Source organism: Zea mays, chromosome 2, assembly GCF_902167145.1.
Source record: "Zea mays cultivar B73 chromosome 2, Zm-B73-REFERENCE-NAM-5.0, whole genome shotgun sequence".
NCBI lineage: Eukaryota > Viridiplantae > Streptophyta > Magnoliopsida > Poales > Poaceae > Zea > Zea mays.
In genome coordinates, this window is record NC_050097.1 from 187,551,212 (window position 1) to 187,568,165 (window position 16,954).

Consider the following 16,954-nt stretch of genomic DNA (forward strand, 5'->3'; position numbering starts at 1 on the left):
AAACAGTTAAGTTTGAACAGGGCTAGTATTGAACAGCTTAACAGTACTGAAGCAGCTGAGATGAAATGACAACTTACTGCAGCATATCAACAATTTGGCTCCGCTCAACCAGGAATTCCTTCAACTGTTCAAGCAATTTAATTATAAACATCAGTAAACAATTTAAGATTGGTTCATGATTGTGCGTTGTAAAAAAATGTTCTGCAAATTTATACATCTATACTACCTATTAAGACTCTAAGGGGTAGTCTGCCCCATTCCTGGTTCTGCCATTCCCATTCCTGTTTCTACCGTTCTCATTCCCATTCCCGGTTCTTTCTCCACCCCGATGCCCCTCCCCCTCCCCCGTGTGATCCCCTCTCCAGATCGATGTCTGCCCCGGCCGTAACCCCCGCGGCTCACCGCACGAAACCGCCGCGAGATCTTGGAGCTCAGCCTCTGACGATGGCTACGACTACCTCGCCAACCTCCGCGAGCTCTGTCCCCCTCCCTCTCCTCCACCGGCGGCGGGGGATCCTTGGCCATGTTCCTCCCGAGGCGCCGGTCCACGCGCTTCGGCCTCCGCGTGGTCATCAAGGTCCTACCACCGCCTCACCTCCTCCTTGCCGCCGTGCGGTTGAGCGCCGACGACGTTCGGGCTCCGGCGGTTCCTGCATGGACCGGAAGAGCCATCTCATACTCTTTCTCTACAGCCTTTCTGATGGCTCGGAACAGAGGTCAGCTATGCGATGTGGCGTGGCGAGGTTACCGCGGGCGCCGCGGAGGTGGAGGGGGAAGGGGAGGACGAGGGCACGGGCAAGAGAGCGCATCGCTGTGGACGGTCTCGTGAGTGAGTGCTGCTGCCTGCCCCTCTCTCTCTGCCTGCGTTCTCCTGGTGCTGCTCTCCCTCTCCTCCCCTGCTTCGACCTCCCGCCTTTCCCCACCGTTTCTTGGATTTCTAGGATCCAGACAACCGCCCTTGTGAGCCTGCCTTCCTGCCTACTACCTGCGTACGTACAGGAGGGACCTTGGGTGATCCGGGTGCTTGGTTTCTTGGTTCTACGGCTTTCGCTGCTGTTGGATTTGCCGAGCCGGAGCCGACGGAGATGACCGTCGACGAGCTGAAGCTGCAGGCAAGGGCCAGCGGCGGCCACGACCTAAGGACCAGTTCCCCGTCGGCATGCGCGTGCTCGCCGTCGACGACGACCCGACCTGCCTCAAGGTCCTCGAGAACCTCTTGTTCCGCTGCCAGTACCATGGTACTTCCCCGTATGCTTGGTTTCCTACTCTTCTCATCGGATTGTATATACATCCTGTCGTTCTTTTTCACCTTTATTGTCCCCGATTCGGCTCTTCGGTTTGGTTTTATTTAGTTTCCGTTGTTCGCGTACCAACTATCAAGAAGTCTACGGAGATATTTGGGTTGCTGTTTTTGCATTTTTTTTCATCACATAAATAGCAACCCCGACTTTATGTGCCACCCCCACTTCATCCTCCTCCTGTTGTTTTCACCGTGAAATAATTTTTGCCATGTAATGTCATGTCAGGCTCAGTTTCATCTTCTTTCTTCTGCAAATAATAATCGGGTTTGACTCTGCCGATCCGATTTTATTTGTACCATGCGCTAGCACACGGCTATATTTAGAACAATCTTATCTTCCAAAGCTTTTCCAACCGCCAGCTGCGCGATTTCTGTACACTTGTGTGTCCTGCAATTTCTGGCTGTCCATTTCCGATCTCCACCGTGGTCTGGTTTTGTTCAACGTAAGGAAAAAATCGTTCTCGCTAACTTTCCTCGGAGTCGAGTGATTCCACATGTATAATGTGTTCCTCCGGGGGCTTTGACTTGTATACAGCTATACATGCGCTAAACTGTCCGGATTTGTGATGTCGCAGTGACAACAATGGGCCAGGCAGCCACTGCCCTGAGCTGCTGAGGGAGAAGAAGGACCAGTTTGACCCTGTGATCAGCAACGTCCACATGCCGGACATGGACGGCTTCAAGCTCCTCGAGCTTGTGGGCCTCGAGATGGACCTTCCGGGGATTAGTAAGCTTTCACTTGCCCACTCCTGTTCGTGCCTTTATTGCAGTTGCAGCAGGCCAATGATCTCAAAATTTTGGCATTGCTTGAAAAATCATCATTGTGAATGAATAGATCTTGTATGGTACCATCTGGTTACTTTGTTTTTTTACCTCCATTAGACAGCTGAAAACCTCGCCCGATTTGTAAAGAAGTTTTCTTGTTCAATGCGGCATTGAATTTGGGAGGAATGACAAGTCTCATGAAAACTTCTGTATGCCCTACACGTGACCACTAAAAGAAAGAGTTAGACAGGACAAAAGGCTGCAGGTATAATGAACGCCAATTAGTTTCCTACAGGAACTTCAATTATTTCTGGTGGTTCAGTGTACAATGTGCACAGCCTCTACACAAAACCCCATTCCAATTGATATGGTTTTGTTACTCGATTATGCTTTGGTCCGAGGTGAAGCGGCAGAAGAAGAGCTTTTACATACCCTTACAATGCTGATTTTGATGGAGATGAAATGAATTTGCATGTCCCTCGGACGGAGGAAGCTCGCACTGAAGCGCTTAATTCTCATAGGGGTAGCATTTGCTTTCCTTCTTTTTTAAGTTGAGCAAATTTACTTTTATGTACTAGCACCTTAGCACAACTTTGATAGCTGATATTTTTTTATTTTTATTGCTTTTACAGGTTCAAAATAATTTATGTACTCCTAAGAATGGTGAGATACTGGTTGCTTCCGCGCAAGACTTCTTGACCTCATCTTTCTTAGATATGTTTTCGAATTAGATTGGGATGGAAATTCACATTTGTTATCACATTTTCTGTTAGCAAGCACAACCATTGTGACATTATTTTGCATGCACTCAGCCTCTCACCATGGCTATGAGAATGAAATTCAACTTATAGATATACCAAAATGTTATAGAATCAATATAATTAGATATGTCAAGATGACAACACATATTTCATTCAACTACTATGGATTTTTCATTGATAAAATACATGCTTGATGGCTGCTTGTCTAAAATTTATTTGTTTAATATTCTTTGTTTGTAAGCCCAAGAATTTGTAAACCAGGAAATAATTCCAATGAAAGATCGGTGCGGGGCGGAATTTTCTTGGCTTTTTGTAGTGGCTACCGTAGTACATCAACTTGGGCACTTGGCGACATGTCCGGTGCCCAGCTCCATCACATATCAATCTGAAATTAAACATGTGTCTGAGTTCTGAATGAAAAAATTCAGCTAACAGCTAACACTACGCACTACTAACAGACCTCAAGCATAATACTGTTGATTTGATGTCCTTATATTTATCTTGAAGCATTGCATTCATGCAGTCATGTAAATAGTACTTTATTTATCTTCTGACCAACACACTAATAACCAACCTTTGCAGTGATGGGGGATACTTCAATGCAATAATGAGCTTCCCACAAAATTACCCAAACAGCCCACCATCAGTCAGATTTACCTCTGAAATGTGGCATCCAAATGGTCAACTTTTTATTAGTGAAAATAGTATTTATTTACTCCATCTACAGTTATGTTTTCTGACATCATGCATAATATTTGAGGAAACGCCAGTCTAACCTGATGGGCGGGTTTGTATCTCTATTCTTCATCCACCCAGTGAAGATCCAAACGGTTATGAGCTCGCAAGTGAGCGATGGACACCTGTGCACACAGTATGGCTTCGTATACTTTGTTTACATATCTTTTCCCCATTGTAATGTTACTCATCTCCCTTTTATGTGTATACTTTTTAGAGAGAAAATTACCTTGTAGTCTCATTGTTTCAGTTTATGGTCCAATTTACAATGGCTTCACTGTAAATGGGAAAACAACTCGGTAGGAATGCTTTTTTGAATTATAAATTATTTCTATTTCATACGATGCTTATAGGTATGTGATGAGTCCTCCAATCTGAGAAGTAGAGCATGGTAAAGCACTCCAAGCTGCTCTTTCATCGGGAAATTTATAGGTGACACTTGTGTCATACATTGAACTATGGAGTCAAACAAATTACATATTATCCTTCAACATTTTTCACCAGTGGGAACTGTAGTTATTGCGTAGAATAGATGGTATATTAATCGTTGAGAGCCAATGTTTACATTAACTGTTATGCAGAAGACAATTTATGTTTTATTTTATATCTAACTGTACTTTGTTGCAGCTTGTAGGTACTGATCACAGCACATTCAACTCCACACAGATTGTCCATGTTTCTTTCAGTCACCATGATTTATCACTAGGTCATTGTGTTTGTGGCCAACGAGTATTGTTCTAACAGTTATGTTCCCATAGCTAGCTAGATTCATTGTTGTGTTTTGTTCAGGGTACTTTCACCACTTCTGGTATGGTTCTGTCTGTAATGTGCCAGGGATTATTATATTGTTTTTGGTTTGGATTTGGAATGGTTTGGGGTCCACAACGATGATGCGTCAGAGCTGTTCCAAGGATTGGATGATTTCCATTCCCCTGCTGCCAATTCGACTAGGCTCGCCGTCTCCGCTCTGCCCAACTGGCACCAAGCAGCCAATGGAACTTGAGCAGCCAATGGATGATTTCCATTCCCCTGCTGCCAATTCTCCGAACTGCTTTGACCCTTCAACTCAATCCGCATGTACCCAGGTATGCACAGATGCATGGACGATGTATTCTTTTAAAAATTCTCCAAACAACCAATCAAAATCATGCATCTCACTTATAAAGATAATCGGCAAAAGGAGTTTAGCAAAGGGAGCAAACCTGGCCCGAATAGTTGTCATTTTAGTTTCTAGGCTGGAGAAGGTTTGCTTAATTTTACAAACATTTTTAACTAATCTGTAAGTAAAATCACTGCCCCGCCAAGTACCCAGTTTTAGATTTGATCAGAGGAGTTGCTAGGCCTGTAATTTACAGTGTTTTGGACCAAACACCAAACTTCCAAATAGGCTTTGAAATTGTTGTAAAACTTGTAAGGGTGTCATGTTCAATCTTCTGTGCACATGGCTAATTTTTACCTTCTGCCCAAATCTGGCCTTATTTGTCTTGGTTCTGCCATTCACCACAATAGCATGCCAGAGTATATAATGGCATTAACAATGTTTCTCAACTTAAACTATAAAGCTATAATAAAAGATCTCAAACAAAAAAAGAAAGATATACGTGAAGTAATGTATGTATTTCTTTTTAGACCTGTAGTGCCTTTTTATGAAAACCATATGAAGGCCATAAGTGAGTTTGAATGATCTTCCCTTCAGATATTGTTTGCCTGCTGATTCTGAACAACTTTTCACTTGCAGTAAATGTTCAATCTGAATTTGGATCATTGCTAGCAGGATTCTTTGCTTGCTCTTCTACTTCTGAAAATTCGCAAAATGGATAGATAATTCCAGTTAATTTTAATCCATTACAGGTATGGTGATGCTTGCAAACGCTCTATTTTCATTTGAACTACTATACACCACTTCTGGATGGGAGTTGTTTCACTGCGTCAACTATTCTTTAGTAGCCTGTTCGTGCGTCAATTATTCTTTAGTAGCCTATTGTGGCAGCAAACAGCGACTGGGTGCGGAAGCCGGAAGGGAGAGGCGCTTGGTTGACCCAGAACGGACGACAAGACACCGCCGGGGGTTCGCTGCAACCGCACGCGTGGTGGCCGGTGTGGGAAGGAGCCCACTGCTCAAGCAGCGACGACTTCCGTAACTTCTCAGGCCAAGGTAAGCTTTCTCTGTAAGCAAGCCCTTAGGTCCTCGGATCCCATCTGTCCCCATTTCTGCCCCCTATGCTATGCATCAACTATTCTTTTGTAGCCGAAGATATATTAGTGAATTTGAAACTAGAGCAATTAGTATATTCTTCGCAATTACCTTATGGTTGTTCTAAACAACTTGTAATAATTTGAAATTGTAATTTGAAACTGGAGGTAGTAGTATATTCTTCACAATTGGAATGACGAGATCTTATTCTCATAGAATGATTTAAGGTCCCTGACAAAAACGACAGTAATGCACAAGTAGCAATGTGTATCGGTTGAACATGGTCACACTAGCACAACAAATGACCTTCCAATCGGCCAAACCGCTATGGAGCACTACTATGGCTGCATTTATCTGTACACATCCACCAGTTCATTCTAGAGTGTTCAAAGAGAATGGCCACAGAAAGATGTAGACCAAGGGTGTCTATATAGCCACTTCATAACCAGGGACAGACGCTTAAACTAGCGACACCACTTCATAACCAGCAGGCAGGCAGCACACTCCTTCAGATCGGTGGGATGTTCGGAAAAGATAAGCCCTTGTAACCTTTGTATGCATAGTAGGCAATCCTTGTGTAGTAGAACCCAGGGATGAACATTACAATGCCCAACATCATAAAGAAAATTCCTGATACAACATAAAGGGCCATAAGTTCAGGTAAATGGAGTAAAAAAATCATGCATAAGCACAACATTTCATTTGAATAAGTACTTAACTAAAAACTTCAAGAGCAACTTGATTCCAAGGTACCCTGATTTTTTTCAATCCATGATGTGAAGGGACTGGACTATTTGTGTCTGGAAAATTGGGATTCTTCACTAGCAGTCACAATACGAGAAGAAAAAAATGAGTTTTGAGGGTTTCCAGATATGCTCTAGAGGGATTCCTAAAGATGGAAATGTCTTGGGTCCTTTTGCTAGAGGGATTCAACAAAGTAAATAAGTCTTGAGTGATCAATAATGATCTTTTCTTAGATACCTGGTCGACCTAATTTTAGGTCTAATATGTCAACACTGATTACCAGTGTAGGAATCTTAATTCTAATTTATAGCTGATTACCAGTGTAGGAATCTTATTCTGTGCTTGGCCAGGCAAAAGCCAAGCCATGCTACCCTGTGATTATCTAATGTGGTGTTGTAGTTGTAGGGAGGGAGGGCAGCAAAGAAAGCAAGCAAGAAAGAAGCCGATTCCACTGGTGGTTAAGGTTTTGGATTAAAGGAGAGAGGTGCAGAGAAAAAAAGGCAATCTTACTCTTAATCTCTGTGTCCACATCACTTCCGATCATGCCGTGATCGACAGAAGTACGGGTGCCATGTATAAGTGCCCCCTCCAACTCACCAAAGTAATAAGGAGCAGCTGCTGCAGGTTGCAACTCCCTGGGCCAAGCAGTAGCCCAGCAAGTTCAGCACCAATGGCAGCCATATGAAATATAAGGCAAAGCAGATAAAAAGCTTAATTTTTTTCAATAAGGTAAAGGCAATGACAGAAAAGTGAGGAGGGTCAGAGGTGTACAGATAAGGATGAGGGCTGAAAAGAGGAGCAGGAAGGTAAGATCACTTGCACCAATAATAGGGATCACCGTGAATTAAAAGATGAGTAGTGATCATGTCAGTTAAATGCTCATCATGTTTCTTCTTAGGCTTTCTTATTTATATCTACATCTGTGTGAATTTTTTGTACTATAAATTTGTGCCTTCTCGCTAATATAATGTTTTATTACTGTCAGTATATTAAGTGGTAACTGGCCAATGCAATTAGAAGCAGGAAAGCCTTGTGCATTTGTTTTTTTATCTCGATGCTGTTTGCGCCTCTGCCGTATCTGTGTTCAAGCCTCAGTGGACATATACTCACCTATCTTGGAGATATGATATATAGTAATATAGCTCATTGGGTTCTTTCCATTTGCTGCCAAGCTTTAGTAGGGTATTGTTTACTACCCTGGCTTTTCTTGTCCTAGCAGAAGCACAAAACTAATCAGGATCAACCACTGCAAAATGTGATTGACATAGATCTCACACATCTCTTCAACATTGCACAAACATGGGTGCCTTTTTCATTCCTTGTGCTAAGACAATAATTTTAGCTCATTCGGGGTACTGTATAATCCAGAGTTTCTTTTTCGATGCCATACCAATCGTTTGTCTCTGCTTGCTGAGACTTGAAGAAAACTTTGGTGCGTTGTCTCTTTTTGTTTCTGTCAGATTCATTGCTGCCTTCCAGCAATCCAGCTCTTTACCCTTTACAGTATTTCCTTTCCATTTGATAAATCTGTACTTTTTTAGGCTTGAAATCTTCTTTCTCTGTTCTGAGGACTGCTGCAAACTTGTAACAGATGGATTAATCGCTTCTTTTCTTATTTTTTAGGGCATGATGAAATCAGTGTTTGCTATTTAGCCTCCTTCACAACTAAGATCATCCTACATAATAGATTTAGACAACAAAAACTTATGGAGTTTGCTGAAATGCCCTTTCAGGCATGCTCCATCTGTGCTACAAGGGTCAGAATGGACTTGATAGGACATTTGACTATACAACATGGAAGTTATTTCAAGATATCCTTTTTTAACTATGCTGTCGTTGCTGATCATTTGCATTTTTACATTTTTCACATTATACTATAGTTGAAGATACATTCCTGAGGACGAATGGGTGCAGTTATGGGCTTCCTGCTTGCTGCCAGCAGTCTTTTGGTGCTTTTATATTGCTATTAATTTGTTTGAAATTTATTATGGTGATGACTGGGAAGGTCTTTTTGAGGCTATTACTGGTTATGGCCTTGGTGGCTCTTTGGCCGTGTTGGTGGTGGTATTTATACCAAGGCTGCTGATGTTGGTGCCGACCTTGTGGGGAAGGTAGAAAGAAACATTCCTGAGGACGATCCAAGAAACCCAGCTGTAAGAATTCATTGACTTGAATTGTGAAAACTTCAAGTTCTTAAGTGATATCTTGCTACTCTGCAATTGCATAGTGTTCATACTTGCTTTCAGTCATAGCTTATAGCTAGCATTCTGCTTGGACTGGTGTCTGCACTGTGGTGTAAGAATGGTCTCCTGATGTACTTGCAGGTCATTGCTGACAATGTTGGTGATAATGTTGGAGATATTGTTGGAATGGGATCATATCTCTTTGGCTCATATGCTGAATCGTCATGTGCTGCTCTTGTTGTGGCCTCGATCTCGTCTTTTGGAATCAACCATCAATTTACTCCAATGGTGTATCCCCTTCTTGTCAGCTCTGTTGGTATTATAGCATGTCTCATAACAACGCTGTTTGCAACTGATTTCTTCGAGATAAAGGCTGTGAGTGAAATAGAGCCTGCTCTCAAGAAACAACTTATAATATCCACTGTTGTGATGACCATTGGCATTGCGCTCATGTTGGCTTGGTCTTCCATACACCTTCACCATTTATAACTTTGGAGCCCAGAAGACAGTGCAAAGCTGGTACATGCAAACAAAATTTGATTGGCCATTGAAGTTTTTAGCATAAAGTTAACATTACAATCTTTCTTTGCGTTAAATTCATCAAGCAACTGTTCTTATGTGTTGCAGTTGGTATTTATGCTGGGCTAATTGTTGGTTTTGTTATAAAGTAACTTATATTTCAATCTCACACTAATTTAAATTTATCAGGCAATTGTTCTTGTGTGTGGCGGTTGGTCTCTGGGCTGGCTTAGTCATTGGTTTTATTACTGAGTACTACACAAGCAATGCCTACAGGTATCTGGAATCTTTTCTTGCAAGTGAGTATGATGGTAGCATTCCTTTGTTTGCTTCCAATGTATGACGTATTTGTTGTTTTGTGTTCCAGCCCTGTATAAGATGTTGCTGATTCCTGCAGAACTGGAGCTGCCACTAATGTCATTTTTGGGCTTGCTCTGGGTTACAAATCAGTCATTATCCCAATTTTTGCTATTGCGTTTAGTATCTTCCTTAGCTTCAGCCTTGCTGCCATGTATGGTGTTGTTGTGGCTGCTCTTGGAATGCTGAGTACCATTGCCACAGACCTTGCTATTGATGCCTATGGCCCTATCAGTGATAATGCTGGAAGCTTAAGTCTGTATGGGTGCATCTTATCATTTATATGTATATCTGAAAGCTTAAGTATTTTTTTAAATAGAAGATGTCTGGAAACTTTAGTAACGACATGAGTTTCAGGCTTTCAGCTATAGCAGTCTTATTCGCTTTTAAGACAGAGAAGATTTTTATTTAGAGTTTAGAAAGAGTAGGTGCTATGGGTGCATGTTATCATTTATGTGGGGAACATCTCTGGTGGAAATTAATCAGTAACGACATGAGTTAAGACAGAGAAGCTTAAGTATTTTTTCAGCTATAGCAGTCTTATTCGCTTTTAAGACAGAGAAGCTTAAGTATTTTTTGAATAGAAGATGTCTGGAAACTTTAGTAACGACATGAGTTAATCAGAAGAGATGGAAGGGTAGTTTATCAACATGTATTTGGCACTTCGCCGAAAATGTCACTTGGACTATCTTGCAAACTGAATTTTCAGATTGGCTTCTTCTGTCTGAACATTCAGTTCAGTCTTGCAGGATTTATTTGGTGTGCACACTCCAGAGGTCAGCATTGATTCGATCCAAATCAACTTACAACTTGTTCTACATTGTTTTTCATCAACAACTGTGTTCAGCAAAGAGTAAATACGTACTACAACTTATTGATCATTGAAAACCTCGTGCCTTTTTTGGGTTAACCAAGTTTACCTAGATTTCCCACACTGGGTTGAGTGGGTTGGGCACTGATTGACTCAAAATTGACCAGCTTTATGGCCACCGTTCAGCAACCTCGCAATGGAAGACAAAAAATCCTTCCGACACCGCGGCCGCAATAGTTGAATACGTTTCATCATCATCAACCATTTTTTATACATCATCATCATCATCAACCATTTTTTTGATAGGTCATCATCATCAACCATTTTTAATCGCACTCTCTCGGGCGGCCTTACCAAACTCCCTGCATCTTCTTGCCTAGAAGTGCAGTACTTGAATGACCAATCGTGCAGCTGCTGCGATACTACTCTCCTTGCCCACACTGCGTCGCAATGGTGCACCGATCTCCTGCTCCAGAAGCTACCACCGCTCTGTGCTTGGCACTGCTACTTCTTCTCTTTCCCTGAACCAGCTCCACCGCCACCACCATAGGCGGCGCTCCAAACACGGTGGCGCCATGCGCGCCGGCGTGGTGCGGGGACTTGGCCATCTCCTACCCGTTCTGGCTCGCAGGCACGCATCTGCCCAAGTGTGGCTACGACCAAGGGTTCAAGGTTACCTGTGACAAAGCCAAGGTGTACCTCAAGAACTCGACCTGCACGTACCAAATCCAGGCCATCTTCTACGCCATGAAGCTACTCAGAGTCGCCATCGTCGGCCTGTCGTAGGACGATGGCACTTGCAACATCGACAAGTTCGTCAATGCCTCCTTCGTCCCCAGCCCGCCGTTCGAAATCGAGCCCCAACAAAACCAGGAGCTGTTCTTCGTCTACGACTGCAACCTGCGAGCGCCGCAGCTGCCTCGGTCTTGGACACCCTTGCGCTGTGGCAATAATGGCTCGTTCACCTGGCTTTCTGGGGAGTACAGGCCCGAAGACAGCTCCATGGCGATGCCGGGGAACTGCAACGTTGCGATGATACCGGTGGTGGCGTACGAGGGGGCGACCGCGGCAGATTATCAGTGGTTCGTGGAGGGAGGTTTTTTTCTTAGTTACTACCTCACGGACACTGAGGACGACGACTACTACGACCAGTGCCAAGCTTGCTCGTACCGCGCTGGCCACGGCCAATGCCGGACAATTGTCAGTGACAATGGGTTCCAGTGCTACTGCTCTGACGGCGTCTACTCGACGACGGCCTGCGGTGAGTTCGGTTCCAAATATTCATCCCTTGTGCATCATAAAGAATATAGCAAAATATATGCTTCAACCGAAGTAATGTAATATCAAGATCTCTTATATAAGTTATGTCAATTGCAGGAACCAAGAGGGCTAACTGGAAGACAACAATTGTAGGTAAATATTTCCATCAAGAAGAAAACTATGAAGTACTTTGGTCACTGTAGAAAGATATGGCAACAAATGTGGCAAACACGATCTATCTAATTCTAAGACCATTTTTGTAGTTGAATCGAAGCGGGAACTGAATCAAGAATGTTCTATTTATATCGGTCTCAGGTAATTGTGAGCAGTAGTAGAGACTAAGCAGTTCTGTAATTGCATTTGTTCTAAGACCATTTTCTGTAGTTGCATGGAAGCGATAACTGAATCAAGAATTCTCTATTTATATCGATCTCAGGTAATTCTGAATTCCTAAGCAGTTCTGTAATTGCAGTTGTTCTTAGACCATTTTATGTAGTTGAATGGAAGCGATATTTGAATCAAGAATGTTCTAAGACCATTTTTTGTAATTGCAGCCATTTTGAAGGATGAACGAGCACCAGGAGAGAGTCCGGGAGGAGGCATATACTGTTGGGACGTGTCCAAGCCAGTGGAGATGCAGTGGAGATGGAGGAGATCGACATTGGCATGGAGAAGCTGCGAAACCCACCGCAGCAGAACCCCACCTAGAGGAAGGTACGAGCGTGCACGGGTGCACCAACCATCGTCCTCGCTGCCCGCTCCGGCGCCCGCGCCTGCCTCGCCTTCTGTGTCACGCAGTGATGACCAAGTGTTCTCTTTTGCAGAAGTAGAAAACTTGTGCCGGTATGAGCTTCCTAATGAGAGCTGGGAAGTAAATTTGCCTCCTGAAAAGGTGTCTCCTGAGCTCCCAGTACCAACATTAGGCATAAACTTTGCAAGAGATGGAATCCAGAAAAAAGAGTGGTTGTCCATGGTTGCTGCACACAGTGATGCATGGTTACTTTCTGTTGCATTTTATCTTGGTGCTCAATTTGGTTTCAATAAAAATTACAGGTTAATTTTCATTCCATCTTTATGGAATATGTACTACAGTCTCTATCTTTTACTGCCTGCCTTTTTTGTTTATCCATGAAGTTTTCCTACTTTATGCAAAGCTTTCCTACATGCTTGCTTTGTCCTAAAAAATATTAGACCTATTTTGATAGGCAACAGGTACAAGTAATATAGTATAAATTATAAGTACTGCTTAAGAACTGTGAATAAAAATGAACCTGCACAATATCTCCACATGGAATTATTTGTCTTAGTGAAGGAATAACATAGTCAAATCACATAGAGTTTGCACTGCTCATACTACTCACCACATCTAATGTGCTAATTACTTTTCAGTAATGATGTTGCCAATCTCAACAAGACGCTATGAGCAATTTCCTTTAGCACGAAACAATGTTGAGCAATTGTAGCCATTTTCTGGATTAGCCTTGATTATTTTATTATGTTTAGCTTTATCATTTGCTTTTCTAAAAACTACATATTTTGGTGACTAACACGACAATTAAATCGAGGATGATAAATGGTGAGCATGCGACACTTCGTCGACACTGCCGAGCTACACCCAGTTTCCCTCTCGGCTTCTCTGATTATCGAATTTTGTCTGAGTGCGTGCGGACGCAGGAGCCGGAAGAGTTCTCGTTGAGGAGAAGCTTGTTGCGACCCAAAGAGAGAGGACACATACATGTGGACGCGAGACGACTAGAGCCAGAGGAGGACTGGGCACGCAGAAGAGCGAGGAGGACAACGAGTCCTCACACCTCACCGCCAGGACGTCGTAGGTACAATTCTCATCCCAACCCAGTTCAATTAATCTGTTTAGGTCCACTTTGACCACTGCTTATTATTATGTTACAATCAATTTGTATCATCTATCTCAATGTATCTGTGTGTGACTCGATTTGAGTTCTTATCTGAAGCATGTCCAGTGTTGCTCTTACAACTTAAATTGAAGTCTTTTCTGATCTCTTTTACTATGCTTTGTTCTCAAATTTTAGTTGGTAGTGCCCTAACTCCGGTCTCTACGAACAATTTGCACCAGCAGTGTTGCTCCTGAAACAGAGACAATAGGGTGATCATCAATATAATTTCACATTGCAAATGTTTAACTAGAGGCAAATTCTGTTTATGATTTCTATACAGCAACAATAATTTCACAATGCAAATGCTATGTTTATTATGTATTGTTTGCATTTTTCAGTACACTGCTATAGTTTGTTTAATTATTGGATCTCTTAAATTTCCATACAGCAACAATAATCTCTACATCCCTCTCTCCATCTTGTTATGTAATTATGAGTTCATTAGATGTCATTGATCTAAAATAATTTCTATCCATTATGAACTTATTTTTAATGAACCTTGCTCCTTCTTCGTTGCTCACAACAGGGTCCATGTACTTGGCACATGATATACATATACGAGATGGTCCTAAAAACTAACAAAGGTCTTCTTTTGGTGGCAGATAATTTTGGTTTTCTTGTGATTCTCTTTATGAAGTGGGTGGTACCTCAAAAGACATAGATGATCTGTTGACTTATGGCAGTCGGGCATTACATTTTTTTGCATGAAATCGACATCTGAGGAGTGATAATTTTGTTTTGATCGCTTCTCTATTGCAAGATTTAGATGGCTACTATCCTTTGCGATTGATCAAGAATGGTGAGCTATTCTAAGGAAGCTTCTGAACAATATACCCGCTGTCCTAGAGTGTCATAGATCAGGTAAGAACCATGACCAACCATCGCTTATTATGCTTTATTAATGTACAATGCATTAGTAATTCTGAAAATATGAGGCAAACTGACCTCAACAGGGTTGAGATGATTCCATCATACTTATACGAAGATTTTCCTAGCAAGGTAAACACATTATTATCTTTACCACACATCCTTGCCTAAGGATATCTAGAAAACATATACGGGGCACTCACTTACCGTGCTCCATGACGTTTCTTATAAATTGGCACTGCATTTGATTCTCTACTTTCTTATGTAGGAATGGTTTGAACAATGTTGTGATTAGGCAAGGGATAATGGGTACTTGCTCTGTGATGACTCAAAAAGAATGAGATTGATCGTACGTACGGGGAGAGTTCCTCCATAGACAAAGATGAAAAAAAGACCTTGTATTTGATAGAATGTGCTGATCCATTCCTCAAACCGAATAGAAATGTGAGGTCGGTTGTGATTAATCTTTTGATCTTAGGTAAGGTCAAGGTTCTACTGGGCTGCTCGCTGTTGCAGGATTGTGTAGCTGTTGTAGCTCCAATTGAGAAATATTATCAGTATTAAGCTGCTTTGATGGTTGCCCGGTCTATTGCTTGCATGTAGCATGCATCTCCGCGGAGATCCAAGTTGTTATGCTTTGAGCTATTGCATCAAGAGTTTAAGATAGTCTTTATATATTTTACTAAAACTTGTGCATGTACATGGAGTGCGTGAATGAATCATCAAAGGCTATAATGTCTACCCGTGTGATATATTTAGAAACCGTAGCAACACACGGGCATCTAACTATAAAACATATACATCAATATTGTTTGAATTCACTAATTTTCTAAAATGATTAATATTTTAGAACAGAGAGAGTAATTAATACTTCCGTGGCAACACACGGTCATACACCTATAACACACATATGTACATAAGTTATCGTGTTATTATACGGTTCCGTTGCAACGCACGGGCACTCACCTAGTTTTATTATATGTGCCTTCCTGCAAAACAAATGTGTGGACAATAATAGGTGCCTGTACTACTCACCTCAGGATTATATCATCCATAAAAGATTATTAGATACAGTAAATCAATATCTATTACACACAGGAACATCATGTTTGATAAAACACGCAAAACACATAAATAAAATTGTCAAAATTCAAAACCCACATTACTATGGATTAAGGAAGTAGACAATACCTTCAGGTTCTCCTCAGCTTCTTTCTATAGTTTTCTCGATTCTTCAACTATAAACATAAAGGTGTCAGTTCTTCAATATCACAGTTTACAAAATTTAAAGATTACTAACTTTTAGTTCATACAGGTTGATAGTTATTGTGCCAACTCCAGTGTGATACCAGCACCAAAGAAACAATATACCTCTTCAATTATCACCAGATATTTATTCCTCTCATCTGAAAGCCTCTGAAGTCGAGATTGAAGCTCACGTGCCTCTGTGGTTAAAATAGCTTTCTCGCCAAAAACCTCGCCAGCATGTTGTAGATAGAAAAAATGTCAGATATCATGTACCATGACCCTAGGCAGATCAAAAGGTTTTATAAAATGATGATTGAATAGATATTAGGTCAGAGGGTAAGACCATATCATTTGCTTCCTTCGCATGAGTTAACATTTCTCTGAGCTCCTCAACTTTGGTTAGAATGTCTGTCCCAGCAACAGATGATTCACGTTTGGCTACTTTAGCCTTTTCTTCAAGAAGCTCAACATCCTCTATCATTTTTGTAACCAACTCCAAAGAAGGTAACAGATCATTCTGCATATCAAAAGCACAAGAATGAACCACTAACCTCAACAACAATATGGCCACATATGGTTCTTTAGCAGTACAGCAGTATGTGAAGCATTTTTAATTTCAGCAGGAGTGTACAACCCAATATAACTGGATATGTATATATAGGATCTGGAATATTAATTATAATGATCACTGCATATGTTCTTTTAAATGTTTATTATAGCTCATTCATCATTTTGCTTAGTGGTACGGTCATAAAACTAAACAAAATACAGAAAGCCAAGAAAATTGATCAAGGGGAATCAGCTGGTAATAATAACTACGCACATATGATTATGGGAAATACTGGGAAACATTATATTCCGGACTAATTGTGATTTTGAGTAGACAGCTAAGTGCATATATAAGTATTGCATGATTTTGATTACTAATTGTGATTTTGATGATCTTTCTTTTGAAGACGGTCTAACATATAAGCGCATGATTTAGATGAACGAAATTACTTAATGATGTTTATATGCTTAATGATGTTTATTTACACTTTTTTATACATTGGGTTATTTAGTTTTGTAAATGGATGACAATAGAAGAAGGGTGATGTATGATGGATTCAATAGCGTGACTCTAGGTCACTCAAAGGAATGGATTAGGGTTGCAAAACAATTCGTGGATCTCGCATTTTCCGGTGGACCTCATGTGGTGAAGTGTCCGTGTACCAAGTGTCGGAATTTTAAGTATGTGAGAAAGATCGAAGAACTGGAGCATCACCTTTGCAAGAATGGGTTTATGCCTAACTATCTT

The 16,954-nt window shown here is 41.5% G+C and overlaps 1 pseudogene across 1 annotated transcript; it reads left to right on the forward strand.

Moving 5' to 3' along the window:
- The first annotated feature begins 282 nt into the window (after window positions 1–282).
- LOC103647441 (pyrophosphate-energized vacuolar membrane proton pump 1-like) lies at window positions 283–14,996 on the forward strand (annotated as a pseudogene). The gene is made up of 22 exons (XR_002267317.3): window positions 283–577; window positions 693–1,238; window positions 1,876–2,027; window positions 2,183–2,330; window positions 2,473–2,588; window positions 2,698–2,728; window positions 3,409–4,646; window positions 5,300–5,412; window positions 5,539–5,716; window positions 6,899–7,305; window positions 8,123–8,652; window positions 8,824–9,201; window positions 9,391–9,477; window positions 9,569–11,630; window positions 11,747–11,782; window positions 11,893–11,944; window positions 12,014–12,065; window positions 12,184–12,343; window positions 12,454–13,461; window positions 14,145–14,403; window positions 14,496–14,541; window positions 14,678–14,996. The product of XR_002267317.3 is annotated as a pyrophosphate-energized vacuolar membrane proton pump 1-like (transcript).
- Window positions 14,997–16,954: the final 1,958 nt, after the last annotated feature.